Genomic DNA, 19,614 nt, shown 5'->3' on the forward strand with positions numbered 1-19,614 from the left:
GCAGGAATTTAGAGCAAATGGTCTGCCTTATTCTTCTTACTTAGTTATATTTTACATTAAATGGTCATTTGACCTGATGTCAGTATGCACGGACTAAGTTTTCAGTATGACAGATGGACACACACTCACTATCTATCTCCATTTTAATCTGACTTATTCAATAACAAGTGGATCAGCAACAGGAAAAACTGACAGTAAAGAAGCCCTTTCTTACTGGCAGGTCACAGGAGACAAGGGTTGGCTTTGGGCAGATAGATAGTTTGGGATGTTCTCAGGTAGGGAAGAGAAGCAAAATACATTTTCCATAAGCAACAGGACCAGTGATATATCCTGTCCATCATCTTACACAACTGGGAGCAATGGAACTACCACGCTTTCTGAAGAACCCTGTCTGGAAGCTGTGCTCTCACAGTGTGGATTGTATTGATTCACTCAGAATACAACAGATGTGGACTCTGGGACTCCATGAGGCTTGCACAAGAGACGGTGCTGTGTGGTACTGTCAGGGCTTTAAAGTAATTTTGGGAATGACCATAAGCCAAGGTTTAATTCAATGTAATACTGAAAACTTGAGCACTTTCCAGATTTAGGCAACAGCTGAGCGATGTTTCTGAGGACTGCAGTTTGTATTTACGCAGCTAAAGCCTATCTTACATCCCTAGAGGCTTTTCTGGATCCTTGCTTATGGTCTGTGAGACAGGAAGCATTTTGTACAATAAGGTGTTGAATACAACAGAACCCTAATTCAGCCAGGATAGTAGGAGGGACTTGAACAAATGCACTAAATTTATTCCATACCTGCAGCCAACAGTGTCAGTTGCAGACAATTTTTTATTCATTCATTCTTTCTTTCTTTTTCTTTTTTTTTTTTCTTTTTTTTTTTTTTTTTCCAAACGACGAATAGATAATTTTGTATGGTTATTAGATCTGAAGAAGAGGAAAATTACAGGGAACATGAAAAAGTGAAGCTCTGGAATATCATACCCATTTTCAGGGCAGTAATGCCTTAATTGTTGGAGAGCTTATATGGACTAGGTATAAATGAAGCTCAGTCTGTCATAGAACTTAATATGCTCATGCACAAAACAAGTTATGCCCAGACGCATCTCTGAGATTATTTTCACCTAGTTTGTTTTTAGCACTAGGAGATGGTATTATAGAGTGAATTACTGTTGTAGTAAGCTTTTCTTATGGAGATTTAGAAATTTAGAAATAAATACACATAATTAAAATATTTGTTGATGGTTCTCTCACACTAAATGCTGTGTATCATATCAGTAATTTAATGTTTGTGCTATGTGCTTATTTTAAAAACTTAGAAGGGAGGAACTTAAACATTGAGAAATGTTTCAACTTCAGAGGCCAGTTTAAACTGAAACTGAAACTGACCTTTCACAACCAAATCTCTGTGTCACTCACTACTGAATCCTGTGAGATGAGTGTGAAAAATTGTAGAATCATTAGAATTATAGAATGCCTGGGCTTGGAGGGGACCTTAAAGATCATCTGCATCCAACCCCCCTGCATGGGCCGGGACACCTCCCATTAGATCAGGTTGCTCCAAGTCCCATCCAACCTGGCCTTGAACACTTCCAGGGATGTGGCTTCCATAACTTTCTTGGGCAACCTGTTCCAATGTCTCACCACCCTTACACTAAAGAATTTCTTCCTAGTGTCTAACCTAAATCTCCCCTGTTCCAGTTTTGATCCATTATCTCTTGCCTTCTCACTACAAGCCCTTCTAAAAAGCCCCTCCCCAGATTTTCTCTGGGCCCCTTCAGGTATTGAAAGGCCACTATAAGGTCTCCCCCAGAGCCTTCTCTTCTCCAGGCTGAACAATCCCATCTCCCACCACCAATCCTTTCATGAGAGGTGCTCCAGCCCTCTGATCATCTTTGTGGCTGTTCTCTGAACTCACCCCCAACAGTCTCTTGTCTTTTTTGTGCTGGACACAGTACTCCAGGTGGGGTCTCACAAGACCAGAGCAGAGTAGAGGGGAGAGTCACCTCCCTTGACCAGTTGGCCATTCTTCTTTTGATGCAGCCCAGGACACAGTTGGCTTTCTGGATGGCAAGCGCACACTGCTGGCTCATGTTGAGCTTCTTGTACACCATCACCCGTAAGTCCTTCTCCCTCAAACTGCCTTCTCTGTATCTTCCATCACCAGAGCACCAACTTCATTCAGCAGGGAGCCCACATTCCCTTTAGACTTCATTTTTCCTCCAATGTACTTGAAAAAACTTTTCTTGTTGTACTTGACCTCCCTCACCAAGTTTAATTCTAAAGAGGCCTTAGCTTCCTTCGTTACACCCCTATATACTCTGATGATATTATTGTATTCTTTCCAAGTGGTCTGCCATTTCTACCATGTTCTATAAACTTCTTTCTTTCACTTGAGCTTCTTCAGTAGCTCTCTGCTCGATCTCAAGCTTGAAGGAAAAGATTGCTGCTCTTCCTTTGTCCACCAATGCCACGAACCTTATTATAGAAGGCCACCAAATTAGTCAGCCAGGATTTGCCCTTAGAGAAGCTGTGTTGGCTGTTACCAACCACTCCTTTTTTTTTTCCACATGCCTTAGCAGAGCCTTCAGAAGGTTCTACTCCAGGATCTTGCTGGGCAGAGAGGTGAGACTGACTGGGCCTTCTTTTTTTTCTCTTTTTGAAAATGGGGTTTATGTTTCCTCTTTTTCAGTCAGTGGGAACTTTGCCAGACTGCCAAGATTTTTCAAATATGATGAGACAGAGGCATTGGAACTTCAACAGCCAGTTCCTTCAGGTGCTCTGTATGTATCCCATCAGGTCCTATGGACTTGTGCACCTTCAGGTCCTTCAGGTTGTCTTGAATCTGCTCTTCTACTACAGTGGGGAGTTCTTCCTTTTCCCAGTCTCTGCTCTTGCCTTCTGTAATGTGGGTGGTGTGACCAGAGTCCTTGCTGGTGAAGACTGAAGCAAAATCGTCATTGAGTACTTCACCTTTTCTATGTCTTGCATGACCATGTCTCCAGTTTTCTTCTGCATTGGGTCTCCTCTTATTGCTGACATACCTGTAGAAACTTTTCTTCTTGTCCTTAACATGCCTGGCCCGGTCCAATTCTCTCTGTGCTTTTGCCTTCCTTACCTGATTCCTTGGTTCTCTTTCAAGTTTTCTGTACTTCTCCGAAGATACCTCCACCTGCTTCCACTCTTGGTAAACCCTGTTCTTACATTTGTGTCCAGAAGCTCTTTGCTCATTCACATAGGTCTCCTGACACTCCTGCCTGCCTTCCTTTTTGTTAGGACACATTGGTCCTGGGCACAGAGGAAGTGATCCTTGAATATGGACCAGTTTTCCTGGGCTCCTCTCCCCTCCAGGACTTTGTCCCATGGTACCTTACTAAGAAGATCCTCAAATTTTGAAAAATGCTTATCTCTCTTCATAGGCTCACATCACTGATGTTTCGAAGACTCATCTCACAATGACCACAACTAACACTTTTCTAAAGCATGAGCACACTGTGTCAAATGGGAACTTGCAAATAGTTAAGGGATAAATAATTTTACCGAATAGCTCACATTGCATATGCTCTTCCCTGAATGATTAAGAAGGAACTTCAAGGTTGTTTGAGGAGAATCTTCCAAGGGCATTAGTTTAAAGCAAGTAGGTGAACATGAAGTAGTTTCTGTTTCATAGGTCTTTCTAAGATATAATGCATGCACGTGGTATTATAGGGAAAAAAAGAATTATGCAATTGCTGGTAGTAATTCAAAAGCTGTACAATCAGTTCACTTTATGATATTTTTAGCACGTTCCCTCTCATACCAGGGGCAAACATACAAGAAACTCTGTATCTGATGGACTACTTTTGGCTTTTCTTTGAAACACATTATTAACAAACATCCCCCCTCTCTTAGATAGGGAGTTATCTGATGATGTGGAAGTTTCCAGTCTTCAACATTTATTCTGGAGTTAGGGAGAGAACCCGTGTTTGTGAGGATGACTGTGAAACTTCCTAAACACATATGCTGGTGAGTAAGTTGGGTTTTATGGATTCCTGGAGCTGTCTGTAGTGGCAATATTGTTGAACTTTGATGTATCCTTCCTGCAGATCAACCTCCTTTTTCATTTGTTTGAGCCAAGGGCCTCCATTGATTTTAAGGTGAAATAAATTTTCCCTTGGCATGTGATATGCAGGAACAGGTGAAGTAGAGATCTTGTGGATATATGCAATTTAAAAATCTCTTTCAGGCTTGTCTATGCATGATGAGCAAAATGGTCCTTACTAGGTTCTGTATTTCTATACAAAACCCATGTGGGCATATTCTTTGATGTGCTGGACATACAAAATCCTTGCAAGTCATTTCATGCTCGCATAACAAGGTCCATATCAATTGTTCGACATGCTTATTATGCAACCATCATTCTTCTGGGACAAGACAGAACTGCCAGAAAGCTTAAATGAAGCTAGCACAAACTAGATGCTTTTCTGTGTGTCAGCTCTCACTTGCATCTCTTACCTTCAAACCTTCACTTAGTTTCAGTCTGAACTCCTGAATGGAACATTTTGTCTAAGCATCTGAAGATATTCAGGTTTTGTGCTTTCCTACCACTACTATCTTTGGCCTAATTCATAAAGACCTTTACTCATGTCAAAGCAGGCTTAACATATGTGGGAAGACGAAGCATACAGATATCACACAACATTGCCTGATTCCTTATATATTCAATGAGATTTGAGTTGTTTGGTTTAGTGTTTTTTTCCATTTGGTATTTCAATTTCATAAAAAGGATGGTGGGAGAATATACATTAACTAAGTCCCATGACAATGCATTTCAGCTTATCAGCTAAACAACCAAACTTGCAAATGTTTGTCCTAATACAAATCTTCAGTAAGGTGTTCTCATTTCATATTTTACTCTGCTTTTGCAAGCTTATCTACAAAGAGAGACAGACTCAAGAGCTCACGGGAGATCTTTTAGTCCACGAGACTCCTCAGACCTACTTGCCAAGCCACAACCCCACTTAGAAATTCAAATGTTTCTGAGATAAAATTATATTCTATGTTATATAATCTTAAGTTACTAACACAGAAACTCTGCATCTGGCACTTCTGAAAAAAATCCTAACATGCTGTTTCCACTTTTAGAATTACAACATATATTTAAAACTCGAATGTGATTCATCATCAGAAACAATAAGCCAATACCTAGTGTGATTTGCTTTTTTAAAATGATTGACAGTTTTTCTTAAAAGCCTTTCAAATTTATCACCCTTTTCATTCTGGAAAAACACAGCTGCTTTCCCACCTTTGAACACATGAGTACCTGACAGGCAGATCCACCTTTTTGAAGAGGATTTTACAATTCCTGTCCAAGACAAAGGTAAATGTGAATTTCTCTGCAGGATTCTTCCTTAACTTAGTTGGTTTTGCACTTTTTTCCAAAGATGGTTTGCAGTTGGCTATTCCATGTACCTTTACTTTAAGACCATTAAGACCACCTAAGGAGGGGACATGTACAGGCCTGAAAACAGTCAGCATTACTGATGTATTAGCATATATTGATGACCCAGCTGTCTTCCTACTCATCCAGAGCAGGCTGTTGCTTGCCTGGCTACAAACTGGCAACTTCTAGTCCAGGCTTTACAAGAAATAACACTAAAAATCAACCCTGCTGCTTTTAAAGACAGCCTGTCTCTTCTGAAGACTATCATCATGTGCTGTCACTGATACTAGCAGAGCAAAGCAAAGAATAAGACTCTAAAATAGGTTCAGCTGTTTGCAGGGTCCAGTTATATCTGTAGATCAAAAAATAGGCAGCTTTTTATACCTGAAAGTCAGTCTATCAAAGAGATTAAAATTAGAGCCAATGAACAGGGAGACAGACAGTTGCACCTGGGCATGCAGCTCCTCTTTTGCCTCTGTTTTCCTTGGCTCAGACTAGGCAGATTTTACTTGACAGTGAAACAACCCTGAAAATGTTGTCTATTTGTTTTCAAGCAGCAGAGAAGGCACCTTCATAGAACTGCCATGCAGTACAGAGCTGCTGTTTCATTTTGGGGTAATGCATTCCCTATTATACTTATTGTTCTGCATTTATTCTATTGCCTGGTACTGTAATACACTGCTCTCAGTATGCTAATGGGATTTCATGAGGCTGCCATCACCAGCTTGATTTGTAACAGGAAGCTGGGACAATAAAGGCTTTGAGAAGATTAATGTGAGAAATGCATGCCTCTGTAGAGGGGTATCAATGCAAAATGAAAAACAACACTGTTTTCCATTGCTTGTTACTGCCATCTCATTTTCAATAGTAAATAACTAGTGCATTTCTCTGCACAATGAACACCAACAAAAGGAAGACAGCTTTTAACAACAATGGGTGTACTATATGGGAGGACAAAGAGGGCAGCATTCCTGTCAGGCATTTCATATAGTCACCTGTCATTCTTCACCACCCCCAAGACCACTGTGTTTAAAGAAATCTCACTGATCATCTCTTGACAACCTGTAACTTTCTATCAGAAAATTCACAATGGGTTAACAAAGGCTGTTTAAGAATAGATATTATGATCTGCTCATGAACATACTCTAGTGAAGCTATTTTGTCAACTAACACAGTTAGATGATGAACTGCATGTGGTAACACAGACTACACAACTGTGTCATTGACTTAAAACCAGCTAGCCAACAGCAAAGTAAGGTGGCCTCAGGAAATGGCTTCTTAACTTCTGTGGGAGATTATCACTATACACACTGATCAGAAAAGTCACTGGCTCTTTTCTGAGTCACACAGTGTTCTTGCATTAAAGAAGATAGGTATTTTTATTGATTTCTGTCTTATCTATTTGCATTTCAATTATGTTGTTATTTTAGGGCATAAAGTACAGCAGGGAATGGGAAAACAAATGGGAAGAATGATTAATATGAGGTTATTTCCCTTGCTGAAGGCCAGATAAATCTTTCAGGAACCTTTGGCAGGCCACACATCAGGTGCCATCTGAAGACGTGAAAACAGAACCAGCTGGTATGGCAGGCATGCAAAGGCAGTGCAGAATGCACTTGGCCCACAGGCTGTCAGGAAAAGGTTGCATCAGTGTGCAGAAACCAGCATTATCCCGGACAAGTTACTCAACAGTTTTGACAGCCCTGGATTCTTTTACTTTACCTTTCCCCTTGGAGTCCCATCAATTTGGGGTGGTGCAACAAAGGGCCATGGTGCAAACTGATCAATCCAGATCACAACTGCTCCTGCTTAAGTCCCTTCACAGCTATCCTCATGCTCTTTTATCTTCAGGTGGTGTGTTATTGACCGGTTCCAAAGGCATTTTTACAGTGCTATTTCTGTGTTAAGTCTACTTCTATTTAGCTTGGGAATTTCTTAGCTCATATATCTTCTATGCCATTTATCTAATTCTGTCTACATGCACTGACTTTGAGAAGCTCAAGAAGCTGTGCGCTAGTGGGAGGCAGCAGTTGTATCTGGTACAAATCCTCCTGGTTTCCATATGTCCAGCAGTGTCAGAATTTATTGACCCAAGACCCACAGCTCACAAGCTAGCTCAAGTTTGCTAGAAGGACGGCTTCACTGTGATAAAGACAACAACATTTTTGAACAGTGCCTGTCTGTTAATAAATTAGCACATAAATAAATAAAAGAGTAAATGAGGAACTGGGAGAACATTTCTGACTTCTGTCACAATAAGCATGCTGCAAGGCTGCTGTGGGTCCATTTGAAACTTCTGGTAACAATTCAATATGTTGAGGTGTCACATTTCTCATTCACCCTGGACAAATATGCATGGTAGCAACACCTGTAATCTGCTGTAGTAGCTCTACTATTAAAGTATTAACAAACAGGCTACTTTGTGATGTATTTCTTCCCTTATGTCTGCTAGAGTTGTTCTGAATCAATTTAAGTGTGGCTTTGTTAAACTGGAGTCCGTTAAAATATAGCTAACTGGTGTGCCTTGCAGGAATTTCACCTTATGAACAGGACTACACTTTAGAGATGAGTTTTTCCAAAAGACTGATTTTGCAAAATTTTTTCTTCATAAACCTCCTGCAATCTGGATGTGAATGAACACACGAGCAAATAATTCACACAGGTGGCTGTTTCACTGCTCTCCTCTATAGCTCTGATGTCACTGTGACTTCTCTCCCTTTACTGCATGGGTCTGCAGATGTACATGACAATTTACTGCCACTGACCTAGGAAACTTTTTGGATTTAATAAGGGTGAATACAGAGGTCACAAAATTTATTGACAAAACCAGGTTGCTGAGGGTAGTAGTGATGGAGCTAACTGCAAAACTGCAGAAGAACTTCAGGAGACTTTATGCTTCGGGATTAAAATAGTAGATTAAATTTAATGAGAAAAATATAGATTGATGCACATGGAAGCTCACCTTGGTCTCTTTTTCTCCATGAGTTTGTGGGGAAAAAACAAAATATATGGTCTGTGAGCTGACTGTAGCTAGTCAGGAATGAGTTATTGAGTTTGTAACTGTTTCATGACAATGTCAGCTTAGTAGTCAAAGAAGCATACTGGCTATTCAGAATTACTAGGAAAGAATACATAGAATACATACATTTTTATCACTGTATAAATATATGATGCATTCTATATTTTTTGCTCTCAAAAATGTTGTTGTAGATTTAGGAAATGTTCAAAGAAGGACAAGTAATGAGAATCAGAAGAGATTGATCTTATACACACACATGGAAGGTAATTACACAGTGGAAATTCTTCACTACAGGATGCTGTGAAACCTAACATTTCACGGGGTCAAATGAAAATTGAACTAGCTTGTGGAAGATGAATACCTGAAGCCCTCTAAATATGTGAAAAATCACCTCTGACTCAGGACTGCAAGCTGCAAATTCTGGGAAACTAGAGAGAATGTAGGGGAGGTCTAGCTATACTGTTGCTTTGCTCTGAAGGCACTTCTCTGGGAAATCACTTTTGACCCTTCTTAGAGAAAATGTATTAGGCTGGAAGTTCTGACCCACTCAGGCACTTCTTATAATCAGATGATGTAAAATGCTGTAATAATCCTCCTAAATCCCCTCCAGAGAAGGATGGCACAAAATTAACAGAGGCTCAAGCTCCTACCTCTCTCTCTGTGATAATGATCTTAAAATGCCTACTAATGCATTGAAATTCAAACTGGTCATAAACCACTGATAAACATCTGAGATTCTTAACATAAGAATTCCTCTAAGTGACAAAAGTTACTTGAATATTGCAGTTCTAGCTTGCAGTTGTGGAACTTCTGTATAATCTAAATGTTTATCTTTGAAAATAGTAAGTCATCCAGAGATCAAGTTGACAAAGATTTGTCAAATGCTTGTTTTTCAGTGGAAAAAAAAGTACATAATGAAGAAAGAATAACCATGTTGAAAGGAAGAGTGTTTTTATTTTGTTTGTTTGTTTGTTTTTTAATATTTTTGTGGTTTTTTTAACCATGTACAGTTAAAATGAACTCAAGGTTGTGTTCATTTCATTGTCTAGTGCTTGGACTTGCTGGGAGCTTTGGTTTTCTGCCAATTTGTTTCCAAGTGTTATTTGACGTATGCCTGGCCAGGAAGTATTAACAAATAGAGCTCCAGCAATTGCATGTCCCCTCCCCCCCTTTTTTTTTTCCCTGTCTATTAATGTTAGTTATTTTTAATTTACACATAATTATTTATGTAGCTTCTGTTTTCCTCTGTATATAACATTTTGCTACAAGACTGCAAAATTTGTAATACTGACATACTGAAAATAAGACATAGTTTGTATAAAAACAAGGAGACAAATTTAAATTAGTAGAGAATTCTTTTCTGCTAGTTTTTGTTTGTTTGTTTATTACGCTTTGGGATTTTTTTTAAGAAATGAAGAATGTCTCTCTAATGTTCCTATTTTGACACAGACATTTTCTTCAGTGAATTTCTGTCAGTGAACATCTCACAAATTTGGAAATATGATGGCTACAATATCATGAAGACATCAAAGGTTACTTTTGTCCTAGAGTTCCTGCTAGGTTTGAGTATGCATATAAAATGTAAATCCAATAGAAACGTGTCAAATTCTCATAATACCTTTTTTTATTCTTTTAAAACATCAAATGTCTGGAAACACATCAAATAGCTAAAAAAAATCCATGATTCTACTGTAGTTCATCCTAATTTGAAGATCCAGTTATCTGTGTCAAGATAAAAGCATGAACTCAGTAGAGGGCTTTGATAGCTAAACCAGAAGTGAAGACGACTGTGGCATGAAAGTGTAAAACTGAGGGCTATATATACTTTCTTCCATGTGCTGCTTTCTTAGCCCTGGGAACATCCTTCTTTGACTTCAGTGTCCCTGGTGTGTCCAGAGCTCTGCTTCAGGGGTCCTTGTGCAGCTCTCACTGCAGCTAAGCTACTTGGTTCTGCCTCATATCACAGAACTCCACCCAGTTGTTATCCTTCACTAAGTATGTGTGGCTGCTTATTGGCAAGATCAGATTCTCATTCAAATGCTGATGTGAACAATTTGTCTCAGGAGACAGGGGAGCAGCCTCTGCTCATTGGGTAACAAAAGCAGTCGGCCAGCTCACAGGAGTCTGGTTCAGTCCTTGTCACAGCCTGGGAAAGCTTGCATGTCATTTCCCACTTATGTGTAACCAAAGCAAGAAGGAAACGCTGTTTGTCCTTATCAACCTCTGGTCTTTTAGTCTGGAGAGAGGAGACTGCAACAACAGTTTTGTGCTTGCTGGGAGCACAGGGTCCCTGCCTCTGCACAGCACCATATTACCTTTTCTGATAGCTGAGGCATGCAGGACTAGAATGAAACTGGCACTGTGGTGAGAAAGTTTCCCTATTATTGTAAGTAGTAGGAAGCAAGGAGTTACAGGAAGGGACAAAGTACCATATAGAGCAGAAGCACCCAACTCAGAATTCTGGATCCCACCATAGAGGCCTACATGTTTCATAAAATTTATTACATCTAAGTGTACATGGCCTTATTGGGTCATTAATCAGTCTACATATTGTCTAAATTTTTGTTTTCTGAAAGCTCTCAAATGAAATGCAATTGCACAGTGGAAGTATCCTACTCTGCTGTGTGCACAGTGTGTCATAATTGTTGGACAGTGATCACAAATGCATGAATTTTATATATTTTAAATTAAAACTACATGACGTAGCAGTTGTAATGAAAATCAACTAAAAGTAGAAAGATGCTGCTACTAGCCAGCTGTCATCTTGTTCACTGTAATGTAGCAAAAGTATCTGCAAACCTACCAAAGGGATCATTTGCAGCAGAATTGTTTGGTTAAACTGCAATTTAAAATTCTACAGGTTATTCATATCCATGGAGGTAGCTCTTCTTTCACTTATGGTAGCAAGAATTGGACTCAATTGACATACACAGATGTGAAACCAGTAAAAGAGCAAATAAAATAAAATTCACACATAGCTATGCAGACCAACAAATATATTAGACCTAACACATGGTTCAGGTACAAGGCTGAGATACTGTGTGTAGTGTGCACCACTGAGCTGTGATAGGTGACTACATGTATGGTTATTTAAAAGGTGAAGCAAAATGTATTCTTCCTCATGAAAGCTGAAACCCTTTGTGCTATTGCACTTTACTGTATGTTTGATATAGAGTGTGAATTTGTATGTGGTCAGTTTTCCTAATATGAATTATTCTTGGTTCAGTGTGTTAAGTGAAAGTAACACAGGCTGTGGGCCATCTAGGACCTCATTCCCACAGGGTGTTGAGATAGTGTGTGGGGAAGCTCGGCTCATTTTGCAGAAATCCCAGAGCACCTTCTCTTCTTCGCCCCTTAGATGGTGCAAGAATAATGTTCAGTATAGTCACCACCTACCCCTCCTTGTCTACAGTTCTTTCAGAGGAAATACAGAGGGTATATTAAAGGCAGGGAGAAGTAAGTAGAAGGATTGAATGTAATGTCTTTTTCAGTTGCTGAGGATAACTCCATATCCTGACTAGCTATGACTCTTGGGAGTGTCCTGGTCTACAGGTGAAAGAAAATACCAGGCTACCTCTCTGGTTCTATGCAGGAGTTTAAAAATTGCATCTAGTTAATGGAGTGTCTTTGATAAACCTAAAGTAAACTGGAGTTAGAGAAGCCTCAAACTCTGAAAATGTGTCACTGTAAGTGTTAGTACCTTGTTAATTCCAGAGATTTGAGAAATATCACTGTAAGAGGTAGAGCCTTCCCAATATTCCTCTAATAAGAGGCCTGAACTGGGACTGCCTGCTTCACACTGGTGTAACAATTGGATGCCTTTCTCTACAGCAGCATCTTTCATCCTGGTGATACGTCTAGCAAATAAATACTCCTAGATGTTAACCATCTTTCTGGAAAATCTCCACACTCTTCATTCAATCTATGTGTGCAACTGCACAGTCAGCATGAAGCACTTGTGCACACACTGCTCCAGCAATAGTCTCCCTTAGTGTGTCCTGACACTGCTGTGCCTTATGTTAGCTGTTTTTTTGGGTGTAATCCTCATTCTTCTAGTAGCACTGGATACACTGGTGCAGAAGAATTAGAGGGCATTTTGTGGTTATGAAATCTCATGATGAAATTAAATCAACACTTTGGTGCTCATGCTTTGAAAAAATCAGTACAAAAAGGTTGGCAAGTCTTTGGCAGGGGAAAGGTCTTCTTTACTGAGCTAGATGTGTAGGGCCTGAGTCTACTGCTTTTTTTATGCTTAGTGGCATTTTTCTGTTTGAGATGGTTGTTCAGCTGTTTTTGACTCATCTAATACAAGAGAAGAAGAAGGCATGTGAGGATCTGTCCCTTAACACAACTTGGTGGGGTGGAGTGGCCCTGGCTAGATGCCAGGTGGCCACTAGAACCACTCTATCACTCTCCCTCCATCAGCAGGACATGGGGATGGAGTAGGGAAAATGGCTCAGTGGTCGAGATGAGCACAGGAAGGTCACTCACCGTTTCCTGTCACAGGCAAAACAGACTTGACTTGGGGAAATTAGTTTAAATTATTGCCAATTAATTGTAACAGAGCAGGGTAGTGAGAAGTAAGAACAGAAATAAAAAAACTTTCCCCACCCTTCCCTTCTTTGCCAGGCTCAGCCTTGACTCCAACTTCTTCCTCCTTCACCTCACTGCACCTGCAGTGCAGGGGGATGGGGAATGAGGGGAGCAGTTTGTAACACTTTGCCTCTGCTGCTCCTTCCTCCTCCCTCTTTCCAACTGAGATTACTGACATGGGATACAGTCCTTCCCAAACCACTCCAAAGTATATCCTTCCGCAGGTTGCAGTTTTTAAACAACTTATTCAGCATGGTTCTTTTCCATGGAGCACAGTCCTTTGGGAATAAACTACTCCTATGTAGGACCCCACAGTGTTACTAGTCCTGCCAGAATATCAGATCCTGTGTGGGCTCCTCTGTATGAGCTGCAGCTTTCTTCAGAGCACATCCACCTCCTCCAGTATGGTGTTCTCAACAGGCTGGAAATGGGTATCTGCTTTAATATGATCCTCCATGGTCTGCAAGTGGGACATCCTGGTCTCATCATGGTCTTCATGCTGCAGGGGAATCTCTTCTCTGGTCCCTGGAGCATTCCTCCCTTTGCTGCTTCATTGACTTTTGTGTCTGCAGGGCTGTTTCTCTCTCATTTTCTCATTCTTCTGGCTGCTGTTGCACAGTTTTTTTAACCCTTCCTTAACCCTTCCTTAAACATGTCATCCCAGAGTCACTACCAGCATTGCTGACAGGCTCAGCTTTGGCCAGCGGCAGGTTCATCTTGGAGATGTCTGGAACAGGCTCTGTCAGACATGGGGACAGCTTCTGGTGTTTTCTCACAGAAACCAAGCCTGCACCCCCTGTACCAAAACCTTGCTGCATAAAACCAATTGACTCTAACATATAAATACACCATAGGGGTTAAAAGGAAATGCATCAGCATAAAGTCATCCATTATAAATGAAGGATGGCCATTTGTCCTATAACAGTGGCTGTCATTTTGCAGTTGACAGTGATGACACAACCTCTGCAGGAACCTCTTCTACACTGAAGTTCAGACCTCACATTTTCTTCAGAGGGCAAAAAGACAGTGCCCTATATACATTTTACCGACTCATTTCACACAGCAGGTGATATGACAGATACTGGCAACACTTCTAAATGATATAGAAAGAAATGGTCTGTAATCTGTTACCTGTTCCAGGAGACATGCTGTCCCTCCACCATGAAGAAATTCCTCACAGACCTCATTCTGTGTATATATGCAGAATATAATGTATATTCCATGTTAGATTTTAGCTCTCTCAAACACATCTGCAAGGCTTGTCTTCTCTAGCTTCTCTGTAAAATATTATAGATGGATCCCAAGTCTCACATCAAGCTCCTACAAGAATTCCAACAAAACTTGTTTGCTCACTATCATGTTCCTGTCTTACTTTCCACCTTCCTAAAGTCACCTAATTGTCGTAAATTACCAAATGAACATGTAATGTAGAAAGCTTAACGATTCAATGAAACCCTTGATTTGGCTTCCTTCCTGCTCTTCAGTTCCTGAATTTTTAATATGCCATTTCTTGTTTGAACAGAAAGGTTTAATAACTCTAACACAAGATTCTTGTAACCTTTTACACATCTTTTGTGTGTTTCCATCCCACTTCACACACTGAGTGTACTCTGGGTAAAAGATACTTTTCCCTGCTGAATGGCATATGCTGCAGAGCTGGAAGGATTTGAAATATGTATTCAGTTATAATTTTAACAAGTGAGTGTACTGTATGATTTGAAGTCATGTTTCTGCATAGTATTTGAAATGGTTTAATTGCATGGAGTGGTGATCTGCTGGAATATTTTCCTACAGGTAATATTAGTAAGGTATAAAGCTTCTTCACGGACCTTTAGCTTACTACTAGTCTCTTACAAGGCTAGTTTCCATGGTTTTACATACTTGGATATCAAGCTGACTGCATCTGTCTTTGAGGGCAATGTTATACTTCAATGATATTGTTAAACACTACAACTTTTGTGTGTAGACGAACCCTCAGGGCTCAGACAGACGCTAAAGTTATTGCTGCTCAACAAGTTAGTGCACATCAGCAGAGCCACAGTAACTGATCATACACATGCACTTAGTCTGTCTCAAATGTGAAGTAAAATATGAGTGCTTAAACCTCTCTTTCTGAGTCTCTTTTTTCTTACTTAGCCAGTCCTACAAGTATGATTAACTGCTGTACAAGCAAGAAACAAATCAGACTGAACCTTTAGATCACTCTGAAAAACTGAAGTTAACAGGGTTCCATGGGACAGAGCTGCTCCATTGAAAAAAGGTACTAGAGGAAAATAACTAGATTGGAAGTTGCTTTTAAAATGAGTTTACTGACCTTTCCTGCATTAGTGTAATTGACTTTAAACTTCAGGTCTGCGATGCACAGCAGTTACAGCATGAGGATGCTATGACTCCAACCTACTCTTTTGATAAGAGTATCGACCTCTCATGTGGTGCTTTGGCTTACAAGGAGACACAAACACTTTTCCCCCCAATTTGAACTGCAACTATATACATTGTGAAAGCAATTTTAAAATCAATTGAAACTGAAAATGAGCCAGTGCCATTCCCTCAAGATTAGCAAGATTAGTGTGACATGCTGATACTTCTCACTCTGCCTTGACTCTGACAGCAGCACTTTGCACATGTCAGAGCCTTGGTAGCATGACACAGAAAGCCATGAAGTAAAGCAGCACAGAAGTCCATCTTATAGATCATAGCTACCTGTACACCATCTATCTGTGATGATAGCTTTGGATAATCTCCATCTTTGTGTTGGGAGTGACAGATCAGACTGACAGGCTGAGTGTAACCTCCCTTTTCTTCACAGACAGGTGGGGGAACCTGCTCACATGCCACACATTGAGAAAGGGCCTCCATACAGCAATTGGAAGCATAAAGCATGAAAAATTAGCAGTAGTTGAAACATTAATTGTGTCTGAAACTTAAAATGATCCTAATGGACCAGTGATTTGGGTAAATAATCCACTGCACTGCTAGCAATCTGCCCTTAGACTATAATCAGATCAATTCTGCCACTGCAGAACCTGAATGTCCCTGTAGCTGGACCAAATGCTGCTTTAGCCTTTCTTAAACTGAAACAGAAATATGCTTAGGAAAAAAGATAGTTCTGAAAAAATATTGGTTTTACACTCTCTCTGCTTCACACTCACTTTTCTGCTTAAAGACTTCTCAAGCCCTTACTGTCCTGCCCTGTGCTTGAGCTTAAAGGAAACAGTGCATATTATTGCTATCACCTATAATGAAGCCAGAACTGTGGACTGAGGTGGTTTTCTGTTTTGTTTTGTTTTGTTTTGTTTTGTGGTTGTTTTGTTTTGTTTGCATCTCCTCACCAAGCCTGTTAGACATATTCTAGGAGGATCCCTTAATAAGGTACATTAAGAGCTGATGACAGTCTCAGACTGATTCAGGGTAAAAAGTAATGGCACATCTTCAACATACCAGGCTCACTGCTACTGTACAGTCTCAGTATACAGTACAGAAATTTCTGTTGGTTTTAAAACACTTTAATTTTTCTTCTGTGTTCTTTTTCATATTTGGGTTGTTTTGTTTTGTTTGCATCTCCTCACCAAGCCTGTTAGACATATTCTAGGAGGATCCCTTAATAAGGTACATTAAGAGCTGATGACAGTCTCAGACTGATTCAGGGTAAAAAGTAATGGCACATCTTCAACATACCAGGCTCACTGCTACTGTACAGTCTCAGTATACAGTACAGAAATTTCTGTTGGTTTTAAAACACTTTAATTTTTCTTCTGTGTTCTTTTTCATATTTATACATTCAGACATTCTCAGGTACTAAAGCTTTATAATACATATTCATATGGCAACTACAAATACTATGATGCCTTGTTTAGAAATTGAAAAATGCAGTTTTGAGACTGAATTATCAGTATTATTCAGAAAATGACTTGAAGATGTTGTTTGAGACTAGCACAGCATAGCTGTTATTCTTGCAGAGACATAAATCTGAATGATAGCAACATTCAGTACTTCTAATTTTTCTTAAATATCAGGAGAACAGTTTCTTGCAATATAGCTGATCAGGACTAAAGACATTAACATGAATATAGTAGGATGAAAATGTGATAGGAATATCTATTGACTATGTGTTCAAGTCTGCACAGTTGGAACAGACTGCCAAAATAATTTCAAGAGTATCAGGCTGATATTTTGTGATGGAGAGCAAAGAAAGTGTTACATGAAGTTAGGCTCTTCCACAGACCATGTGACACATCTTTACAATTAATTTGTCTCAGCATCAGTGTGGAAGCTAAAATGCACTAGTATCAAAATAATAGGAAGACTCTATAGTTTAGATAAGAACATAATCTGATCATTTTCGGATTAGCCTAAACAACTTCAGGCAGGTTTGTCATAGATATGGGAATAGGAATGAATTAATATTCAAAATTACATGGGGGCATGTGAGGATTATTTTAGAAAAAAAAAAAAATCAACCTATTAAAAAATCATAGGCATGAGAGACATTACTGGGAAAAAAATGTAGCTGTTGATTTGGAGTGAAATCATTTATGTGAAGCATATATTTACTCAATCAACATCACAGTAACCTGAGTTGTGATTAAATATTAAGGTGAAAGCTTGAGGTCACAGGGGCTCTGTTATATTCTACTTCAAGAACCCAAGGGACATACAAGGCAAATTATGGCAAATAAAGTAATGTGCAGCTTCCCTTCTCCCTCCACTTCCCACCTGTCAATATTCCCCCTGGAGGCACTTCCCACGGAAAAATAGTGTGGCAGGTGCTGTCCACATGGCTCCTCCAACTGCTGTGATCTCCAACACAGCAAGCATCAGGCAGGCCAGGTGGCAGTGCCAAATCAAGCAACCCCGCCCCAACTCAGGTGCCCCTTGCCTCTGGGGCTGTGAGAGAAGGAGGATAAGAAGGTGAAGAAAAATATGCCGTTTGCAAAAGAAAAAACCAGAAACAAGATCCCTGATTTTAAAGGCAGGGGAAGCCCTTCTTGCCAGTTGGGTTTTTCAGTGATAATAAAAAGCACAAGCCTGAGGGTGGTAGAAGGAAAAAAGCATTCCCTTTTGGAATTGCATAGGATAAAAATATGGGCTTGAATATGAAACCTCGGCTCCTTTTGCCTCTTTTCCTACCTCCCACAGAGAAATGGGTAAAGCGCAGTAAACAGAATCAGCTCTTGCCACCAGAGAGCTGCCAGATGTCTGCTTTGCAATTGGAAAATAAGGAAAAAAAAATTAAAAATCCCAAACAGCCCAGAGACACAGGGGTGGTGGAATTTGATAGTTAGTATCAGAACCCAAGGAAATTAGCTAATGTGTATGTCAGAACAAGAAACCCTCCATTTGTTGCAATTACTCAAAATCTTGGCTTGCCATTGAGAATGCATTTCAGAGCCTGGCATAATTAAATGGGGAGCAGGAGCCAAAAGGGAAATTGCAAACCCCTGAAAAGGAGAGCTAAGAGACTAAAATCGTATCTCATTTACATATTTGCCATAATTTTAGCAAGTTTAGCCAAATTGCATTGGGCCATATTGATACTGATGTTGAGCTGCAGCAACACTACTGGCTCAAAAAGTTACTCTGGTCTTGTGTTGTAAAATTGAGATCCAAATTTGGCTCAGAGTTTGAAGAGTGCTTTGATCATATGTAAGCTTCCTGGTATTACAGAAATGGAATTTGCTGAAGAGCTTGTGACTGAGCCACCTTTCAGCCTGCTGCCCCTGCAGGGAGGACCTGTTATTTCAGCGAGCATAGGTTGACTTCAGCCTTCTTTTTGTCCTTACCTGGTAGCCATCATACCAGCTCCAGGAATAAGGAGCAACTTTACTCCAGGTCTGCATTGTGCTAAATTTTAATTTTATCTTGCTGACTGTTAAGCTAGTGCAGGCACTTGGAAGGTGGTGCAGTTCATCTGAATCCAATCCTGTCACTTTGGCTGGGGGAGAGAAGGAGGAGGCTGGGCTTCCCTGTCTACTGGCCAAGGGTTCCCTGGGGTTGCGAGAAACCTTTGGTCCCCTTTGAGTTCTGCATTTAGCAAAGAGGAGGAATCACTCCAGAAAGCTGTGCTGCCATTCAGTCTGACCTGGACAGGCTGGAGAGTTGGGCAGGGACAAATGTGATGAAATTCAACAAAGGCAAGTGTAAGGTACTGCACCTAGGGAGGAATAACCCCATGCACCAGTACAGATTAGGGGCTGCCTTGCTGGAAAGCAACTTGGTGGAAAAAGATCTGAGAGTCTCGGTGTACAACAGGCTGACCATAAGTCAGTAATGTTCCCTTGTGGCTAAGAAGGCAAATGACATCCTGGGGTGCATCAAGAGGAATGTGGCAAGCAGGTGGAGGAAGGTTATCTTGCCCCTCTACTCGGTGAGGCCACGCCTGGAATACTGTGTCCAGGTCTGGGCTCCCCAGTTCAAGTGGGACAGGGACTTACTTGAGAGAGTCCAATGGAGGGTTCCAAGAATTATTGAGGGATTGGAACACCTGTCTTATGAGAAAAGGCTGAGAGACCTGGGGCTGTTTAGTCTAGAGAAGAGAAGACTGAGGGGGAACTTATCAATGCTTATATTTACTTACAAG

The sequence above is a fragment of the Chaetura pelagica genome, unplaced genomic scaffold (genome assembly GCF_000747805.2).
Source record: "Chaetura pelagica isolate M959 unplaced genomic scaffold, ChaPel_1.0 scaffold387, whole genome shotgun sequence".
Lineage (NCBI taxonomy): Eukaryota > Metazoa > Chordata > Aves > Apodiformes > Apodidae > Chaetura > Chaetura pelagica.